Source organism: Camellia sinensis, chromosome 13, assembly GCF_055761805.1.
Source record: "Camellia sinensis isolate YWXY chromosome 13, ASM5576180v1, whole genome shotgun sequence".
Lineage (NCBI taxonomy): Eukaryota > Viridiplantae > Streptophyta > Magnoliopsida > Ericales > Theaceae > Camellia > Camellia sinensis.
The window spans coordinates 106,026,408-106,048,582 of record NC_138973.1 but is presented as its reverse complement, the minus strand read 5'-3'; the positions used below and the strand labels follow the sequence as shown (position 1 = coordinate 106,048,582).

General features: G+C 35.5%; 1 long non-coding RNA gene across 1 annotated transcript; it reads left to right on the top strand.

Annotated features, from left to right (window-relative positions):
* Positions 1–9,648: 9,648 nt before the first annotated feature.
* On the top strand, positions 9,649–10,845 carry LOC145805947 (uncharacterized). Its single transcript, XR_014348296.1, has 3 exons — positions 9,649–10,136; positions 10,256–10,313; positions 10,589–10,845. It is a non-coding gene; the product is annotated as an uncharacterized LOC145805947 (long non-coding RNA).
* The last annotated feature ends 11,330 nt before the right edge of the window (positions 10,846–22,175 follow it).

The following is a 22,175-nucleotide window of genomic DNA, read 5'->3' as shown; positions in this document are numbered from 1 at the left end:
GGGTTATTATACAAGACACCTTAGATATATGCATGAGTAACACCATCACGTGAAGCATTCTAAGTGGTGAAGCTAATGTAAACTTCATTTTTTGTAATGAAAAGGGAGAAGGCTTAAACCACGTGTTGTTCTTTTATCCTTTAACCTAGAAGGTTTGGTCTCATATTATCAGATGGTGAGGCTTGCAATTGGTACTACCTAGCTCTGTGAATTGCTTACTACAATGGTGGGCTGGTATTAAATTTAAAAAACAGAATAATATCATCTGGAGGGCCATTCCTTTGGCTATGCTCTATTCCATTTGGAAATAGAGGAATAATTGCATTTTTAAGGGGTCGTAGCCATATATAGGGGAGCTGTGTGAGACTATTAAATTAAGGATTGCAATGTGGATCGAAGTATCTTGCCCTTTTTTGGATTTTTCAATTAATGATATTATTTTCAACTTGCAAAAAGTCAAAGTTTGCATTGGGGGGGATTGGTTAGCAGGCCTGGGGTAGAGAGATCCTTGCTATCTATCCTGGTGGCGATTTTATTCTTTTGCATCTATAGAACTACTAACTGTTCCATTTACAAACAAGAACTTGGGTTAACAACCCTTATTGAATTTGCACTATTGATTTCATATGGTGTTCAGTTGTAAATTTTTATCAAAAAATTAGTTGTCCAAGTACTATAAATGTTTTTAATATATAAAAGAGGTAGAAATATTAATTTGGTTTACAATTTTTTTCTTCATAAAAATAATAGTAACAGCTTCTTTTTTCTCTAGTTGCTCATCAATCTTGCCATTCTAAAGTGCAAAATTTATTTCATGATTTATAATTGTGAATGAAGGAGTAGAACTATTTAATTCTTTTACTTTTTGGCTGCATGGTTTAAGTAAAGTAAAATTTTTAAGCAGCAATTCGTAAATGATGGATAGATAGTTTGTAAGTCAATTGGTCACAACATGTATACCCCCAATCTCTTGTCTTGTGAACAAACACAATGTCTAAATTTCTTATAATTTCAAAGTTTTGACTAGTTGTTTCATTGTCAATGCTTGAGTTAAATAGGATCATGTAATTTTATTTATTCATTTGAATAGTTAAGGTCATTAGTTTTAAAATAAATTTGCACATCTGTCACATGTATGTAGGATTTATTAGAATAACAAACTAGTTAATGACTTTATGCTCTGTTTAAATTAATGACTTTATGCTCTGTTTAATTAATGACTTTAGCAAGTTCACAATGAATGGTTTGTTTCGTCAATTTTCTTACAAATCAAATAATTCTAGTGGTTGTTAGACACTTTTCTACTCACAAGATTTTATGGTTTCATAACTTTCATTATTTGTGTGTTGTTCCTGTAAGCATACTACATGTTATATAGCTGCTGATTTGAGAAGATTTAAATAATATACTCTTACAGTTAGGAAATATTTCTAGATTATTTTATGATCTTTATTTCCAAATTTGTATATCTTATAACTGTGCCTTAGGCTAGGGAGAGGGAACTGAGTGGAATGCCTATTCCTTTTGAGTTTGAGGATTGTGATAGTGATAATTTCAAGGATCTTTTGATGAATGGGACTCCTTCAAATATTATTTATTGAGCAAAAGTGCTTGCAGGCCTCTTGGAAGATCAGTATATGACAAAGACTCATTACTTGTTTTCCTAATGAGTGCGTCATTCTTTTGCATACATTATTACCATGATTTCACTGTAGACTCACTAGCCAACCATGCAGCAGTTTTACTGTCATTGATTCTTTTCCTCTGTTTGTTCTTGCTTTAGAAGGCTCTCTTGTCTCCTTGTGCTTTCTACATTGGGTTTGTCTGATGTAGTGTCATACAACTTCAACCTATATAAAATTTAGACAAACTCTTCAATTTAATATTAGATTTTTTTAATAGATTTATTGATGTTGATAGCAATTGATGATGGTGTGTAGCATTTTGGGCATCCTTCTGAGGATGATGATCATGATATTGTTTCTGAGGATGATGATCATGATAAGATTCTACAGCTATGTAATATAATGATTAAGTAATATTTCTGAAATTTCACTTGGATACACAATTATGATTTTGTTTCAGAACTCATAAGCTAGCAATTGCATTTAAAAAGTAGTGATGTGTTTCATATTTGATTATTCTTGTAGATTTACTTTGAGTCATTTTTTGTTGCCCCTCCCAAAATATCCTTCTTGGTTATGTGTTCTTATGATATAATATTTACTTGCATGAAATGAAACAGGCAGGTGGGTGACACGGGAAGAGGCATTTGCTGCATTTGAAACTTCTTCAAATTCAACTAAAAAAAAAAGCCCAAGTGGTTTATCTCTACATCCCATTTATCTTGTTACAGGATTTTATATTAATTGATATTTGATTACAATTTTATTACTATGTATCATTATATCTTCCTCTTCTCATTACATCATTCTTATTCAACTAATTGCTCGTGATGATCGGATTTGTAGCTCTCTTTAAACTATCTTGATTGATGTTCATCAAAATGTTTGTGCCCAATTTATCTTCATGCTATATAATGCCCTTAAGACTATTTGTTTATATGAAGCTCTAGTATTTTTGAACTTCTTGCAGCTCTCTTCAAACTATTTTTGCTTACTTTTTTACTTTGAGCTTCTGAAAGTACAAACAAAGCTTTGTACAACTTGAATTCAATCAAACCAAGATTTCTTTAGTTGTTCTAAGAAAAAAAAAAAGCAAAAGCAAACCAAACAACTGGTTTACTTTGTCGAAATGCTTTAAACTTAGTCGGAAAAAGGCATTCAGGGGGTCGAAAATACAAAACAGACCCCGAACCACTCCATGAATGTCGCAGGCAGCTTTCTCATGAAAAATAGTATCCATAGGGACAGATGACATGTAATTAGCACACGTAGATTGGAAGTTAGAGTCGGAAATGCCTTAAACTTAGTTGAAAAAATGTATTCTGGGGGCGAAAATGCAAAATTGCCCTTGAACCACTCTATAGATGTCACAAGAAGATTCCTCATGACAAATAGGACTTGTGAGAAATGACGGAACGTAATTCGAACCCGTAGGTAGAGAGTTAGAGTCGAATACGTCCAAAACTTAGTCGAAAAAGGGCGTTTCGAGGACGAAAATTCAAAACAGCCCCCAACCCACCATGTGGCTCACATGGACAGTTCCTTCATGACAAATAGGACATGTGACAACTAACGAAACATAATTCGGACCCGTAGGTAAAGAGTTAGAGTTGAATACGTCCAAAACTTAGTCGAAGAATGGCGTTTCAGAGGCGAAAATTCAAAATAGCCCCCAAACCACTGTGTGGCTTACATAGATAGCTTTTCCATGACAAATAGGACTTTTGAGAACTAATAGAACGTAATTCGGGCCTGTAGGTTGGGAGTTAGAGCCGAATACGCCCTAAACTTAGTCGAAAAAGGGTGTTTCAGGGGCGAAAATTCAAAACAGCCCCCGAACGGTCATGTGGCACACACGGATAACTTCATCATGACAAATAAGACTTGTGAGAACTGACAAAATGTAATTCGGATCCGTAGGTAGAGGGTTAGAGCCGAATATGTCAAAAACTTAGTTGAAAAAGGGCGTTTCGGGGGCGAAAATTCAAAACAGCCCCCGAACCACTGTGTGACTCACACGGATAGCTTTTCCATGACAAATAGGACTTGTGAGAACTAACAAAACATAATTCGGACTTGTAGGTTGGGAGTTAGAGCCGAATACGCCCTAAACTTAGTCGAAAAATGGCGTTTTGAAGGCGAAAATTCAAAACAAGCCCCAAACGATCGTGTGGCTCACACGAACAGTTCTCCCATGACAAATAGGACTTGTGAGAATAGACAGAACGTAATTTGGACCTATAGGTTGGGAGTTAGAGTTGAATACGCCCTAAACTTAATCGAAAAAGGGCGTTTCGGGGGTGAAAATTCAAAACAGGCCCCAAACCACCTTGTGACTCACACAGACAGTTCCCCCATAACAAATAGAACTTGTGACAACTAACAGAATGTAATCCGGACTCGTAGGTTGGGAGTTAGAGTCGAATACACCCTAAACTTAGTCAAAAAAGGACGTTTCGGGGGCGAAAATTCAAAACAACCCCCGAACGACCGTGTGGCTCACACGGATAGTTTTTCCATGACAAATAGGACTTGTGAGATATGGTGGAATGTAATTCAGACCCGTAGGTTGGGAGTTAGAGTCGAATACGCCCTAAACTTACTCGAAAAAGGATTTTCTGGGGACGAAAATTCATAACAACCCCTGAATATGCCTTATACTTAGTCGAAAAACTTGCAACACTTAATTCAAAAAGAAACAACTTTATTAAAATAACATCTAAATATTCTAATAATTACCTTTATATATTTATAGGACGAAGAAATTACATATTACATTGTTTGTGTTGGTTGGAATAAATATTGCATGATACATATATATATATAAATACTTTCTTTTATTTTCAAGAAGACATTTCTCGATTGTTCTACCTTAAATGCATGTTAGAACATGTTCCATATGGCTGACTGAATTGATATTTTGTAACCAATTCTAATGTTTCATTTTTTGTTTTTCTTTGTAGATGGCTTTATTGCGTGGACTTGTGGATAATCCATATTGGTGTATGGAGAAGAATTTTCACTTTTGTGTAGGACTAATATAATACTTTTGTTGTCCTCAGCTTTTGTGTAGTTCATTGTTACTGATACAGAAAACTTTTGGCAATTAACAGATAATGATTGTCGTGGTACATAGATCACCTTATGTCGTGGTACATGTATACCATTTGTCGACGTACATATAGGATGTTTTGTCATGGTCCATAAAAAACTTTTGTCGTGGTACATATATCACCTTTTGTTGTGGTATAGATTACGATGGTAATTTGTACTATGCCAAATGGTAATTTCGCTTGGTAGTAAATGTATTTTTTTGTATACGGAGGGCTTTGATTTTTGTATGATATATTTTATATAGAATTATTATTTTAGTTTGGACAATAGTTGATTTGTATAGACTTTGATATTTAATGTTATTTATTTTTGGTATATGGATGCAGATTGTGGAATGATTGATAGTATGTATCATTTTGTTTTTATACGTATTACAAGTTGCATTGTATATAGACAGATTGTGGAGAAATTATAATTTTGCGATAAAACATAATATCATGTTTTTGGTGACAAAACAATTAGTAGCTAAAAAGAAATTGGGAAAAGACATTTGGCGACTAAAAGTTTTGTAGCCAAAGAAAAAAAGACATTTAGCGACTAAAAGTTTAGTAGCCAAAAAAAAAATTAGACATTTGGCGACTAAAACTTTGGTAGCCAAAAGAAAATCAAACATTTGGCGACTAAAATATTTCGTAGCTAAAAACAAAAAACTAAATTATAAACACACTTTTGCCGACTAAAATTTTAGTAGCCAAAAATGTAGAACTTTAGGCGACCAAATATTTAGTAGCCAAAAGATGAACTCTTTGCCGACTAAACCTTTAGTAGCCAAAGATGGAAACTTTCGGCGACTAAATTTTTAGTAGCCAAAAAAGAACTCTTTGCCGACTAAAATTTTAGTAGCTAAAAAGGTGGGACTTTAGGCGACTAAAAGTTTGGTCGCCGAAAATGGTCTAATTTAATTTAATGTCCAACCTATTGGCGACTAAATATTTAGTTGGCAAATGAATATATTTGGCGACTAAAATAATTTTAGTCGCCAATTAGCTTTCCCGACTACTCTTCGGCTACTAATTTTGCGACCAAAAAATTTAGTCGCTAAAGCCCTTCGGTGACTAAAAATTGACTTTTGGCGACTAAAAATTTAGTCGCCAAAAGTGAAAATTCTTGTAGTGTACAGAAGTAATGTAAAATAGTGTTGAAGTAAATAATCCAAGAAAGCAACTGTGAACACAAACAAAATGAAATGTCAGCAATTTCATAGTCAAAAGTTAAAAACAATATGAGAACTATAAGTTGATGCAATTATGATTATAATTTATACTCATAGACATCAAGATTGATGATATACCAAGTTAAGGCATTTGAAGAACAAGTTAAGGCAATTGAAGAAGCAATAACAAAACTAAACCAAAATCAAGTAAAATAAGAAATTCATGTCTTTTTCCTCTACATGATGCACATGTGAGACTTTAATTGTTTGACTAAGTGTGTATTCATGAACTACAACAAAAGAGATAGCTTACCCAGGAAAATAGCAAATGGACGATGAGTTTGTTAGCATCAGTTTTGCTGTCCATAACATTTAGAGCCCTCATGGTAGCAGAATCTAACCTCACATAGCTATGAAGATTGTACTATCAAATACTATAACTTCCATAATTTCTCACATCAGCAAGTAGTTTTGCGCAAGATAGCAATGAACCCAAAGCCCTAAGTGCAAATTCAAACCTAGAAACATCCCCTAAGTGGTTTGGGGGTTGTCCTATTTACATACCATCTGTTCCCACAACTTCTTTATACAATTTAAAATCCAAGTTTCATTTGAAGTTAAAAGTAACAATGTAAACAGTTAACAGATGCTAGCATACAGTCAATTTTCAAATTATTTAGACTCATATTGTTAAAATCTAGATTATTGAACTCTATAGTGACTGAATGTTACACAGTTGCAATAAGCAAAATTGAGGGCTCTAAATGTTAGCATCAGCTTTGTTACACAGTTTCAGAGCAAACCCAACTTTATACAAATACAAGGCAATTAAATCAAAATGTTTAATCTCATATCATGCTTTTTATACGACATTTAAAATAAATACTTGGTGCTTTTAATTGTCTAGGAAAGGAAGGTTTTTCGAGGGGTTTCAAAAATAGATTTCGCAGATATGGAGGTGAAGACGGGAAGAGTAGAGGAAACCATTTGCCCACTATATCAATGGCGGTGGCTGGGTTGATTTGGGGGTAGGTTTGCGAGAAGAAGGTATGCAAATGGAAGGAAAAAAAACCCTAGAGCTTGAACTTAAGGGAACAAAGATAGAGGTACATAGATACATATATATTTAATGCAATCAAAACTCAAAAAGCAACATACAACTAATTAGTGCACTTTACAAGAAGAAAAAATCATAAGCTATGCTATTGATATTGAAAAGTATAACCAGCCCTTGTCAGCAACTTGGGATTGAACCATGGTCATGCACTTACTGCACCGATTAAGAAAATCCAGGCAACATGCCATCTTATCTTGCTATGCTCTATTATGTGATGGTTTTTATGGTTAACTTCTCAGTCCAAATGCCCAAATCAAAATGCTTACAAGTTTAGTACATATAAATTTTTCGTTTAAAATTATTTCTATGAAATTAGTTCTAGAACACCTCAATCACAACCATTACAAAAATCAAACACATGCACAATAAGTCAAATTCAAAGCAAAACTCAGCAGCCATGTCTCTTACTCTTTTTCTAACAAATAATAGAAGCTCAAAGAAATCCAAAAAATAACCATAAATATGAGAATAAGTTATATCCACCTAACTTGTCCACTCTAAGCTAAACATAACTATAAAGCAATAAATTCATGCCATCAAATGTTTTGGCAATCTTCTGAGTGTGCAATCTCTATATTGTGACAAAATTTTCTACTTTGTTCCTCTTGTATCTGGAAAGATTTCAACCCTAATTAACATTGCATTTTTCACAAATTATTATATACTATATATACATATATGTGGCAATTGACAAGACGAGTTTGAAGAAATTGCTGAGAAGGCCAAATTAGTGCCTCCAACAACAAAGGATGCCGATAAACTAGTCCTCTACGGACTAGTTTCAAACCCAAGTCATCCAACAGACTATCATGATTTCTCTAATTCAAAACCTGTTTTGGAATTTCATCGAACAAGCCATCCGCATACTCTCACCATAGCCAAATTCATATAACAATTATATATATATATAGAGAGAGAGAGAGAAGTAGCGATAAAAGGGAAAATAGGGCTGATGGTGGTTGTTCATGGTGAAGGAGGAATCTGGATTGAACTCAATGGTAGTAGATGGGTCAATTTGGGGCTGGGTTTGTGTGAAGGTATGCGACTGGAAGAAAATAGAGATAGCAAGAGAGAGAGAGAGAGAGAGAGAGAGAGAGAGAGAAAGGGACATACCTGGAGTAATGCTCCAATGGTGGATCGACGTTGGTGCGATGACGATGATGCTCCTATACTCAACGGCTATGGAGACATAGAGAGAGATAGCGTTGAAGGAGGAGGACAGATGCATGAGAGAGAGAGTCACTATGCATAAGAGAGAGAAAGAGAGAGAGAGAGACAGACAGAGAGAGACAGACAGATAGGCGTGAGAGGGACGTAGAGGTAAATATTGTATTAAAACGGTAATTGATTTTGAAACCCTAGCAATCCACATTTTCCCGACTAACTGTTTTAGTCGCTAATAAGAAATGGATGTGTATTTTTTTCCTGACTAAATACTTTAGTCACCAATTAATTTAGAATCCCTTCAAAATTCGAAATTCTCCCTCCAAAACTTATAATTATAAATTTTTGGCAACCAAACTTTTCGTTGCCGAAAGATAAAAAGTAATTTTTTTTATTTGGCAACTAATAATTTTAGCAGCCAAAACTAACTCTACAGCAACTAAAAATATGTTTTAGTCGTTGAAAATAAATTTTTGAAAACCAAACTTTTGGTCACCAAAGATAAAAGGTAATTTTTTGTTTTCCATTTGGCGACTAAATAATTTTAGTAGCCAAAACTAACTCTACGGCGACTAAATATGTTTTAGTCCTTGAAAATTTTGGTCGCCAAAGATAAAAAGTAATTTTTTGTTTTCCATTTGGCGACGAAATAATTTTAGTAACCAAAACTAACTTTTCAACGACTAAAAAAACATTTGTCACCAATTGTGGCATTTTTAGCGACTAAACAAAATTTAGTCGCCAATAAGCAATATACCCTGACTAAAAAAAAAATTAGCAGCTAAATCTTGTACTTTTGCAGACTAATATAATTTTTGGTCGTAAATCCCACAACTTTTGGCGACTAAATTTTTTTTAATCGCCAAAAGTGTAGTGTCAGTTGCCTTCATACTACCAGTTTGATTCCAATGACTTTTCTTATGCTCGTATAAATACCAAAACTAAAGTGTGGTATTCAACCAAAAAACACTAAAGTGTGGTTTAACAGCTAAAAATTTTCAAAGTTGAGGATAGGGACAGCTTAATGAACTTATGAATGGTTCCCTATATACATATAGGTATGAAATATAAACAGGATAAATTATATTTTGTCTCTTTTATGTTTAATTACTTTTTTACTTTAACTTTAAAATTTTAATTTTTCTCCCTTTAGCCTTTTTTATTTCATGTTTTTCCTAATTAACTCATAAAGTTAACTTTTGTTAAAAATTAGATAGAAAATGACACATTAACGATCACCTAATATAAAAATATTTTATTATATATAATTCACACCAATACAAACTCAAATCTCAATATAATAATATCTATATAATAAGACAGAACGGTTTTTGAAAATATATAAAATGTATCATAGATACATTTCATTTAAATGGCTGAGATAATTCCTAATCAATATCCAACGGTTGTGATGAATTTTTTCCCACCCAAACACTTTCTGCTCTCTCTCTCACAGCTGGCTAAACACGTCTCTGCTTTACCCTTCCCACATACCCCCTTCTCCTCCCCACCTTCTCTCTTTGTCTTTCTCTCCTCTCTGTTCTCACGTCTCCTCCTCATTCCCTATTTATCTCTCTTCCAAAATTCATCTTCAATCTAGCTCTGTTGTTCATCGTTGTTGTCTTTGTTGAAGTTGATTTGCCGCTGCTCATCATCACCACTCGCAAGGTTCCCTCTCTCCCACTCTCGGTTGTTTCCTTTGCAAGGTAATTTTGGTCTCTCTCTGTTGTATTTCACATACGGAGGAAATAGGTTCAGCTTTCGCTGCTGTTCAAATTTTGACAATTTTCTTCAGATCTAACTACAATTTGTATCCCGAACCACTTGATTCAATAGATCGAAATCACGATCTGCTCCAAAATTGAATTCTGAAATCGTGATTTCCCTACAATCGTGATTTCCCTTCAAATTGAATTCTGTTTGAACAATTCTGTTGGATTTAAATTTAACCTATTGATTTCAGGTGAGTATATTTTACTTGTATCAGTAGATTTGTTGATGTATGTTTTTGAATTGACTAAATTGTTCATGGGTGCTTCAGATCTAACAACAATTCTTATGCCGAACCACTCAATTCAACAGGTCGAAATCACGATCTGCTCCAAAAATTGTTCATTTTCCCCTGGATTTGGTACTTTAAGTATGTTTGTCTTTGTTTTCAATTGCATTATCTCCTACATTTATTTTCTCCGCAATGTTTTTTAATTTTTTATCTGCATTGGAAGGCTTTAATCGAAGTCAATTAAATTCTGTTTGATGTGGATTTGAATTTCATTTGAAAGGAAATCACATTCTTGTGTGGTTGCTTTGAATTTAATTTATCAATTACGGGTGAGCATATTTTACTTGGATTAGTAGATTTGTTGATGTATATTTTTGAATTGACTGAATTGTTCGTGTGTGCTGTGATTGTAGCATTTGTTTGATAGATCTTAAAAAATTGGCTCCCCAACGCCAGCAGCGCCACATGGATGGCCAGATGCAATAGAGCAATGCTGCTACGACAATTGCTCCGTATGATCACCCTGGCAGAGGGTCCATGCGCAATGAGGGTGCCCGGAGCGATGCTGGAGATGCAGTCTTGGCACGCTGGCTCCAGTTCGTCGGGTTTGCAGCATTTGGCCTCACCTTTGGCATCTACTAGAATTGATCATCGCCTCCTACCTAACCTTCTCATGTACGTTCCTTCACATTTCAAATTCATTACTATGCCTGTTTGGTTATTCATTGTCTTTTTAATGGGAATGCAACAGTAACTTTTGTTGAACTATGAATTATATGACTGCTTTTAGTTCTATACTCTATGATTGATGCTCCGTAGTCCCATTTATGTTGATAAAGTGATGCATGTTTCACTATATTTACGCTTCATAATGCATATTGAAACACAATGCAAGACTAATCTTTATTTATTTCTTATTATTTTTTTAATTTAAATTTTGATCCTACTACGTATCTTTGTTAAAGTTTTTCTCAGATTCATTATGGTCGATTAAAATGGAAAATATAGCTATCCGTTTCATAATGCATATTGAAACACAATGCAAGACTAATCTCTATTTATTTCTTATTATTTTTTTAATTTAAATTTTGATCCTACTACGTATCTCTGTTAAAGCTTTTCTCAGATTCATTATGGTCGATTAAAATGGAAAATATAGCTATCAATTTCATAATGCATATTGAAACACAATGCAAGACTAATCTGTATTTATTTCTTATTATTTTTTTTAATTTAAATTTTGATCCGACTATGTATCTCTGTTAAAGCTTTTCTCAGATTCATTATGGTCGATTAAAATGGAAAATATAGCTATCAGTTTCATAATGCATATTGAAACACAATGCAAGACTAATCTTTATTTATTTCTTATTATTTTTTTAATTTAAATTTTGATCGTAATACGTATCTCTGTTAAGTTTTCCTCAGATTCATTATGGTCAATTAAAATGGAAAATATAAATGTTAGTTTCCTTTCATTTGATTTGTAAATGTCGTCCAGAGAGCGATGGTGGAGATGCAGTCATGGCACGTTGGCTCCAGTCTGCCGGGTTGCAGCATCTGGCTTCACCCTTAGCATCTACCGGAGTTGAACATCGCCTCCTATCTAACCTTCTCATGCAGGTACCTCTACATTTCAAATTCATTGATATGCATGTTTGGTTACTTCATTTTGTCTTTTTTTATGGGAATGCAACCGTAACTTTTGTCGAAATATATATTATATGACTGCTTTTAGTTGTGTACTCTATGATTGATGCTCTGTAGTCCCATTTATGTTGATAAAGTAATGCATGTTTCACTAAATTTACGTTTCATAATGCATATTGAAACACAATGCATGACTAATCTTTATTAATTTCTTATTATTTTTTAATTTAAATTTTGATCCTACTACGTATCTCTGTTAAAGTTTTCCTTAGATTCATTATGGTCGATTAAAATGGAAAATATAACTATCAATTTCCTTTCGTTTGATTTGTAAATGTCGTCCAGGGTTTCTTTTGACTATATGCCATCATTTGACTTTCTCCCTCCCTCTTTTGTTTGTTGTTCATATCTCTTTATTCCCTTTAACATTATATCCATAAGTCAGTGGAGTTTTATTAGTTTTATTTATAGATTTCTTTATTTTTGTTGTTGTTGTTGTTGAAATATATATAAAATTAAGATGAATCTTCCTTTCGAATTGTGCAAACCCTTCAGCTCCTCATCTGTGTTGGACACACCCGTCTTTTATTGTTGTAGTTTTCTTTTTTTTTTTTTTTTTTTTTTTGGGGGGGGGGGGGGGGATAGTTGTTATCTAGGGAATTAGTTTTAAGTATGAAGATATTTTCTCCTAAAATTAATGCACAATTTTTTGTTGAGCTGGAGTGTTGCAAAGAAATTAGCAAGTCATGTAAGGCTGATGTTTTTATTCTTAATGCTTTGTACATGCGACGGAGGCATCAAAATTTGGTGAAGAGAATAGTTTTCAAGGCTCCATCAATAGAGGTAATCAAGATTCCATCCCTTTTTTTGCTTCTATGTTTTATTTTTTGTTCATTCATGTTGTAAGTTGATGATTTAATCTTTTACTCCATTTCCATAGTTCAAAGACCAACTTCTTCATGTCACTTGGAATAATTGAAGTTTTGCAATAATTAAAGTTCAAAATAATTGGTTTTACCACTATATAATTTCTATTACTACAATGTTCACCAAATGCTTGATAAATTTTTTCTCTATTCGATGTGTTTGATGTGTTTATTAATTCACAGGGAATGGAAGGTGAGGGGAGATTAATCGAATGATCAAACTTTTGGTTGAGGAAAAAGTTCTCCTTTGCTAAACTTTTGATTGGGGTGAGGAAAAGGTTCCCCTTTGCTTGATTGGGTTAAGTTTATGAATTTATCTATTTTTTGGGTGATGTTCTCTTTGTTAATTATTTTTATTATTATTTATTGTTTTTGGGAAAGAGTAAAAAAATTAGTAGTTTTTTGCTTTTTTTGTTTGCATTACTTCTAAATAGTTTGAATGCTCTCAATTGGATCTTAGTTGTGAGTCTATGAAATATTTCTTTTGAGATTGTGGTTTGAAGATTTTTGAAATGGATGCTCCTTGCATGGTGGTGCCAAAAATATCCATAAAGGTTATCAAAGGAGCATTTTTCTTGGTCAGTAAATCTCTCTTTTTTTTTGCCCTCTATATGGATGTGTCTTTGAAACATTTTTTTGATATATAGTAGTTTCCTGGGTGAACCCCGCATGTCTGGTTGCATAAAATATTTGCTACATAGATTAAAAAATAGAGAGGGTGTGTGGGTGTGGGATGAGGGGTAGTAGAGATAGAGGGAGGCAAAAAGTGCAGATAAATGAATAAAATCGTGTGAGACAAATTGCTTCTTGAAAAGGTATCTACCTAAGTGCTGAATTCCATGTCTCTAAAAGACTGACATGCTTAAGTTTAGAAATTAAATATATTTACTGAATGTGCTTGATGATGGAGGGAGTCATTTATAAACATTAGTATTTGATAATGTGTTTAAGAGCTAAAATCTAATAATGTGTTTAGAACTTTCAATTAGTGCTTGATGATTTTTTCTTTTGCAACTATTATAGATAGTGCTTGATCTTTTAAGATTGGTGTAATCCATAGACATATATGCTTGATTGGAGGGTTAGTTGATTGCCCAAAGAGGGGTGGTTTTGTTGATTAAGGTTTAGTTTCTATTTTTTTTACTTTTTATTTTTCTTTTTCTCTATAATTGGTTTATTAACTAAGCTTTACCAAGAGAGAAGTGTAATATGAAGAGTCTGACACTTAAGCTTAGGAAAGTGGAATGAGTGTTCTAACTAATTAATACTACAATATCACTGAGACTTGAGTGTAATATGTTCATGAGTTTGCTAATCATACATTTTATTTAACTAATTGATACATTTTTCTTGCTACATTTTGGGCTTTGATATACTTTAATTTTGCACAATGGGGGTGAGTAGCAGTGCACGATTTTTATTTCCATGCCTTTTTTTAAAAAAAAACATTATAGGAGAGATGGTTTGTTAATATTGCAATCACTGAGATTATTTTCTTTTTTGAATTTTAGCCGAAGTTCAAATGAGACCAACCTCCTCAATTAGAACGAGAAAGATTGATAGCTTGGATAAGAATAACAGTGATACTATAAGAAAAGAACAATTTTTTTCCGAAATTATTTTGTGAATAAATTTTTCATGTACTACATAAAAGATTGGACAGGAGAATATTAATCCCAACATTATTTTCATCGTGCCTTTAGGCACGAGCATACACTAGTCTATATAATAAAGCAGGATGGTTTTTGAAAATATATAAAATGTATCAGAGATACAGTCCATTTGAATGGTTTAGATCAATCCTAATAAATATCTAATGGTTGAGAGTAATTTGTTTCCCGCTCAAACACACTCTACTCTCTCTCTCTCTCTCTCCCACATCTCCTCCCTCTTCCATCTTTATCTCTCTCCCTTTCTGTTGCACGTCTCCTCCCATTTCATCCTTATCTCTATCTCCCTCTTTGTTCCTCTTCTTTATCTCTCACTTCTCTCCGACTGGCTTCAATTCGAAACCCTTTGCTTTGAATTGCAATTTCAGATTTTGCCTTCAAAGGCTTGCGAAAAAAGCTGAAAAATTTCTGGTGAGATTCTAACTTTGAAATCCTTGACTTGGGTTCATTTATGTTGTTTCAGCTTTTGCCTTCAAAGGCTTGCGAAGAAAGCACAAAAATTTCAGGTGAGATTCTAACTTTGAAATCCTTGCCTTGGTTCATTTTTGTTTATCATCATCTCTCTACTTCAAATCTTCAGTCCCTCTTTGTTCCTCTTCTTTATCTCTCCCTTTCTAATTGTGAACATATTTTTTTCTGTTCTAACAAGAGAAGATTTTTCTGCTATGGTCCTGTAGTTATATTGCGAAGAAAACAGAAAATTTTTTGCCTTCAAAGGCTTGCAAAGAAAGTAGAAAAATTTCAGGTGAGATTCTAACTTTGAAATCCTTGACTTGGGTTCATTTCTGTTGTTTCAGATTTTGCTTTCAAAGGCTTGCGAAGAAAGCAGAAAAATTTCACGTGAGATTCTAACTTTGAAATCCTTGACTTGGGTTCATTTCTGTTTATCATCATCTCCCTGCTTTGAATCTTCAATCCCTCTTTGTTCCTCTTCTTTATCTCTCCCACCTAAGGTTGGGTTTGATTGTTTATTTGGGTTTATATTGATTGTTTATTTGGGTTTATCTGGGTTTATAACCTGTTTATCAAACAGCTTCTGCGATTGGGGTAAATGATTTCTTTCCTGAGGTTGGGTTTGATTGTTTATTTGGGTTTATATCCATTTTTTATTTGGGTTTATCTAGGTTTATAACCTGTTTATTTGGTGCACTCTAATTTGTGAAGTGTTGATTTGAGAAGAGATATGTATATATCTAAGCTTGGTTGCGGGTTGTTGATTTTGCTAAGATAAAAAAAAACCTTGGAGAAAAACAAACCTTGGAAGGATTGAAGCCAAATCCACTCATTTACATCATACACTGTGTATCATCCGTGGCTACATCAGAACATCATGTCAGTTTCTTTATAATATCCACAGAAATAGCAACTATCAATCACACACCCTTCTTCTGAGAAGATGATTGACATGCAAACATGAATTGTGTTGGGAAAAACTACTCACATTACATAATTTCACATTGCATATCGCAAAATTATGAGATGAACAAAACAAACCTTCAATCCCAGGAAAAATAAAATGCTAAATAAAATACAGATAAAATATAAAATGGTTAAAGGAAGCAAACCGAAGCCTGTGTGAAACCACAGTCTCCTTAAAATAGATTTGCCGCCTCACCATTGGGTGCTGGAGGTACGCCGGCGTCTACTTCCCAAGATACGACGATTTTTACCAGCTACAACAGAAGCACCTTCTGATTAGCTTAGCGAACGGACAACGGCAGCACTCTCTCTCAGGAAGAAAATTATAGGAAAAGTAGACTAACAGTGTATGGATGTCAAGGAAAAATTCTATATCTCTTTTCAAGGAATAGGGCCTCCTTTTATACACCATGGGGGAGAGGGGAGGAGCCTCTAGCCATCAAGGCTGGCAACTAATGCTAGCAAAACTGCCCAATCAATTTTGTAAAACTGATGAGCCTTAAATGTGTGAGTGATATACACATTTATGAGGCAATTTCTTATTCAACCATTTTTCTCCAACAATCCCCCACATGAACAAAAATTGATCGAATACAGCAAACGCTCAACGTTTATCAACAAAGACTCAGAAAGAGAGAGAGCACATAGACTAACCGTGCATCAGAAAAGGTAGCTGTTGGCTTGAACCTTTCGTAGTGAAAGCCTATCGGATTTACTGGCTGACCAGTGAACGTGATGTCTTGAACTGTTCTGCCGTTTATGTAAACCGAGACAATAGACCTCACACATGAGTTAGTCCAACCATTGTTCTTGTTCTCACTGGTGTGTCCGGTATGGCCTTAGAACACTAGCCTAGTTCTGTGAGTGTTTTTAAAGAATTCAGCCTTGGCAATTCTTAAAGAAGCGGCCCCACTTCGCACTCACATAGGTGACCTAGATACGGTATTTCATTATACCACATCACTAAGGTCATTAAAAGCATTAGCTTAACCTTCCACCCCCACAGGGCATCACTGTATAAAGGAATGGGCAAGAGGATTTACCTCTTCACACTTTTCTAAACTTGACATAGTCTAGAGAGACAACTCCATTTGAGAGTAGTTGTTGTATGGAATTATGTCTACAACGGATATGTCTAGACTTTCCATTATACATATTACTCTATGCCCGACCAATCGCTGATTGGCTATCGCAATGAATACTAATAGCTGGCACAGGTTTCGGCCAACGTGGAATATCCTCAACAAACTGGCGAAGCCATTCAGCTTCTTCAGTTGCTTTATCTAAAGCAATAAACTCAGATTCCATCGTTGATCTCGAGATACACGTTTGCTTGGCAGATTTCCAAGACAAGGCTACCCCTCCGAGGGTAAAAACATAACCACTAGTGGATTTGGAATCTTTTATATCAGATATCCAATTTGCGTCACTATACCCTTCTAGTACCGCTGGGTATCTGGTATAATACAGCCCATAATCCAGGGTGTAACGGATATACCCCAACACCCGCATAATGCCCTTCCAATGAGTAGCATTAGGATTACTCGTGTATCTACTCAGCCTACTAACAGCGTAGGCGATATCCGGCCTTGTACAACTCATCAGATACATCAAACTCCCAATGACCCGAGAATATTCTAGTTGAGAGACACTCTCACCATTATTCTTGGTCAAATATAGACTTAAGTCTATCGGTGTCCTAAACATACTTGTATCTGACTTTCCAAATTTCTCAAGTATCGTATTAACATAATGAGCTTGAGAAAGTACAATACCACCAGATGTTCTGGTGATCTTAACACCCAAAATGACATCTGCAAGGCCCATGTCCTTCATGTCAAACTTAGAGTTTAACAATCTTTTGGTAGCTTTAATCATTTCATCATTGATACCAACAATGAGTACGTCATCAACGTATAGACACAAAATGACATAACCTTTGTCAGTGTCTTTAACATATACGCACTTATCACACTCATTGATTCAAACCCATTTGACAACATAGCATTGTCAAACTTCTCATGCCATTGTTTGGGAGCTTACTTCAAACCATACAATGACTTGACAAGCTTACAGACTTTCTTACTTTTTCCTGGAGCTGAAAACCCCTCGGGTTGCTCCATGTAGATTTCTTCATCTAAATCTCCATTTAAGAAAGTTGTCTTTACATCCATCTGATATATTTCTAAACCACGTAAAGCTGCTATTGCAATCACCATGCGAATGGATGTAATCCTTGTCACAGGTGAATATGTATCAAAGTAATCCAGGCCTTCTCGCTATCTGTATCCTTTGATAACTAGCCGAGCTTTATATTTGTCAATTGACCCATTCGCTTTCATCTTTCTTCGAAAGATCCACTTACTCCCCAAGGCCTTACTGCCTGGGGGTAGATCAACCAACTCCTAAGTATGGTTCTATAAGATGGAGTCAATCTCACTCTTAATTGCTTCTTTCCATAAAGGACTTTCAGGTGAAGTCACAGCTTCATGGAACGTTCGAGGTTCTCCCTCTAACATATAAGTCAAGAAGTCTGGACCAAAAGACTTTGTGGTTCTAGCCCTTTTACTCCTTCTTGGCTCATCTACTTCATCAGCTTGATCATCTACTTAATCAGTTATTTGATCAGTTGTTTGATCATCCATGTGATCATCTATGTGATTGTCTTCGTGATCATCTATTTCTTTCATGGAACTCGGAACCCTGTCTTGGGAACGACACGAAAATACATCTTCAAAGAAATATGCACTTCTAGATTCCATGATAGTATTCTTGTGTATATCTGAAATATCAGACTTATGCACAAGAAATCTATATGTACTACTATTTTGTGCATAACCAATGAAAATACAGTCCACGGTTTTCGGACCTATCCTAACCCGCTTGGGTGTAGGTACTGCCACTTTTGCAAGACACCCTCACATTCGTAGGTATTTATATGAAGGCTTGTGACCTTTCCACAACTCATAGGGAGTCTTGTCCACTTTCTTCCGTGGTATTCTATTAAGAATATAATTCGTGGAGAGAATTGCTTCCCCCCATAAGTTCTGTGGCAACCCAGAACTTATCAACATTGCATTCATCATCTCTTTCAGCGTCCTGTTCTTCCGCTCAGCAACACCATTTGACTGAGGCGAATAAGGCGCTGTGGTTTGGTGAATAATCCCAAATTGAGCACAAGTCTCGGCAAACGGGGATTCATACTCACCACCACGATCACTTCTCAATGCCTTGATTTTCCTGCTTAATTGATTCTCAACTTCATTCTTAAAAAGAATAAATTTATCAATAGCCTCGTCTTTGCTTTTAAGCAAATACACATAACAGTATTTAGTGCAATCATCAACAAAAGTGATGAAATACTTGTTGCCACCACGTGATTGTACAACTTTCCAGTCACACACATCACTATGCACTAAACCCAAAGGCTGGGTACTTCTTTCAATAGAATGAAAAGAAGACCTTGTCAATTTTGCTTCTACACAAGTTTCACACTTGTGTTGTGGATTAATCTTGAAAGATGGAATGTGATCTAACTTGATTAATCTACGTAAAGAGTCAAAATTTACATGACCCAATCTACCATGCCATAAATTAGGGGACCTGACATACCACCTGACATATATCCCTTCCCCACATAGACCCCGCCCTTGGTCAACACGACCTTGTCTGATTCAAACACCATGCGGAAGCCATGCTTGCTTAGGAGAGACCCCGAGACAAGGTTCTTACTAATGTCCGGCACAAAAAGGATATCGTTCAAAGTCAGTTCTTTTCCTGAAGTCATCTTCAGTATCACCTTGCCTTTACCCTTAACAGCTGAGGTTGCAGAGTTTCCGATAAACAACTTCTCTCCGTTTGAAACCGGTTCGAAAGTTGTGAACATTCTCTTCTCTGCACAAATATGGCGAGTGGCCCCAGTGTCCACCCACCACTCCCTCGGGTTTGACCCCACCATGTTCACTTCTGATACGACAGCTAACAGATGCATGTCGTCCACATCGTGTGACAATTCCTCCATTTCAGCCATATATGCCCGGTTTTTGTGTTGGAGAGGGTTTTTCCTGTAGGGCTTCTTCTTCAGACAATCAACTGCCCGATGCCCGTCACTTCCACAGTTGAAGCATTTGCCATCGAACCTAAAAGTAGGCTCCTTTGGCTTATAGGCTGGCATTTTGGAGATTCCTCCTCAAGCCCCCAACTTTGAGCTTTTGCCTGTCGGTTGTTTTTTTTCTCGCCCCCGAGGACTCGCCATGCTCAACCATGTTGGCTTTGACAGTGGAGGTACTCCCTCTTTTCTTCCTGTTGTCCTCTTCAATCCAGAGCCTGACAACGAGTTCTTCGACTGTCATCTCCTTTCGTTTGTGCTTCAAGTAGTTCTTGAAGTCTTTCCAGCCGTTAGGCAGCTTCTCAATCAAAGCAGCTGCCTGGAATGACTCACTTAGGACCATCCCTTCTGCATGTATCTCGTGCAGAATCACTTGGAACTCTTGGACTTGACTCAGGACAATTTTAGAGTCCACCATCTTGAAGTCCAGGAACAGGCCGACGATAAATTTCTTTATCCCAGCATCCTCGGTCTTGTACTTTTGGTCCAAAGCATCCCACAACTCCTTAGCCGATTTCTTGGCATAGAACACGTTGAGAAGCGGATCCGCCAAGCCGTTCAGAATGTAATTCCGGCATAAGAAGTCTGCTTGTTTCCAAGCGTCCAGAGCCATGAGCTTTTGTTTATCTTGCTCATTCTCCTCTATGGCTGGTACATCTTCACTCAGAAACCTCGCAAGGCTTAGAGTAGTCAAATAAAACAGCATATTCTATTGCCATCTCTTGAAATTCACTCCCGTGAACTTCTCCAGGCGCTCGTGATGATTGAGCGGTCCTCCCGGAACAGCCGGAGTAACAACAGGAGGATTGACCACAGAGGTCACAGCAGGGGTTGGCAAGCCAGTCATCCCGGGGTTCGGATCCCCACCAACATTAGCAGCAACAGTAGCAGCATCAGAGACAGTTGCCATTTCTGAAAAATTACAGCCAAATTTTCACTATTCTGTATTTCCAGAAATCAAACTTAACACTAGAAAATCCCACAATTGGAAATTTAATTCAAAATTAGTCTCACCACGCAACCTAGAATCGAACATGGTCAGGAAAGTTTCCAAGAAGACTGGAGGGGTCACACCAGTCCCACTTAAAACCCAGTTAACCTTAGACAAAACTTTCAAGAGCATATTGACTCCTAGTCCATGGGAAACAACTTTAAGAATTAAATTTTCCAAGGGATGAACTAGGTTAAACACACCAAGTTCCAAACTGTACAAGCAATTACAACAAAATTGCTACAATAATTACAAGCAAATAAAACATGCTTTACATATTGGTGAATAACCACAAATGAACACTCAAACAAACAATTGCTTCAAATATTTAGTCCAAATTAATCCTTTTTCTCATTTCCAAAGGTATTCCTGCAATAAAGAGTTAGCAGCAAAATACAACAAAACCTCCCTCAGCTTTTCTTTGCTTTTGGCAAAGTAGTGATTGAAGGGGAGGGTACTAGCAAACAAACTAATAAATAACTGTAAGTAAAGATTAAAACCAACCCTTAAGTTACATATCTAGAATTTAAACTAAAAAAAACTGTAAAAAATTAATTACATAATAAACATGTAATTAACTGAGGCAAGTTACAAACATTTTATAACTCCTAAATACTTAAATCACATTACTAGGCAAGAATTGCAAATGACATGATTAACATGCAAATAATTCTAGAGAAATTAACATGAATTTCAATATAGGCAAGTTATAAACTTTACAACTCCACACCTAAATTAAAGATTAATAGGTACAAGTTACATGAAAATTTACTACCTAATAAACATGCCAGATATGTAAATTACACTAAAAATTAAACCCGAATGAACATGTAATTTGTATTGTAAACTAGAAGCATGTGAACTAGAAGCATGTAAATCTAGAAATACAAGGCATGAACCTGTACACCATAAATTAATAAATTAATTAGAAAATATAGTGAATTAACGTTGCACCAATGGAACTCTTCTTCCCTATTGATAACAGTGGCCTATTCCATGCCATGGGAAGACCAAACAGTAGCATACACAAAATGGCAAAATCAAAAGCTTAACCCTGTGTACATGCATCTAATAAACCAATTAACTCGCTAGTACTACCAGTGGCCAATTACATGCAAAATTATTACACACACCTATGAATCTATTAATTTAATTCTATGATAGGCGTCGAATCTATTTTAAGCTTGTTGGGAAAAATTACTCACATTACATAATTTCACATTGCATATCGCAAAA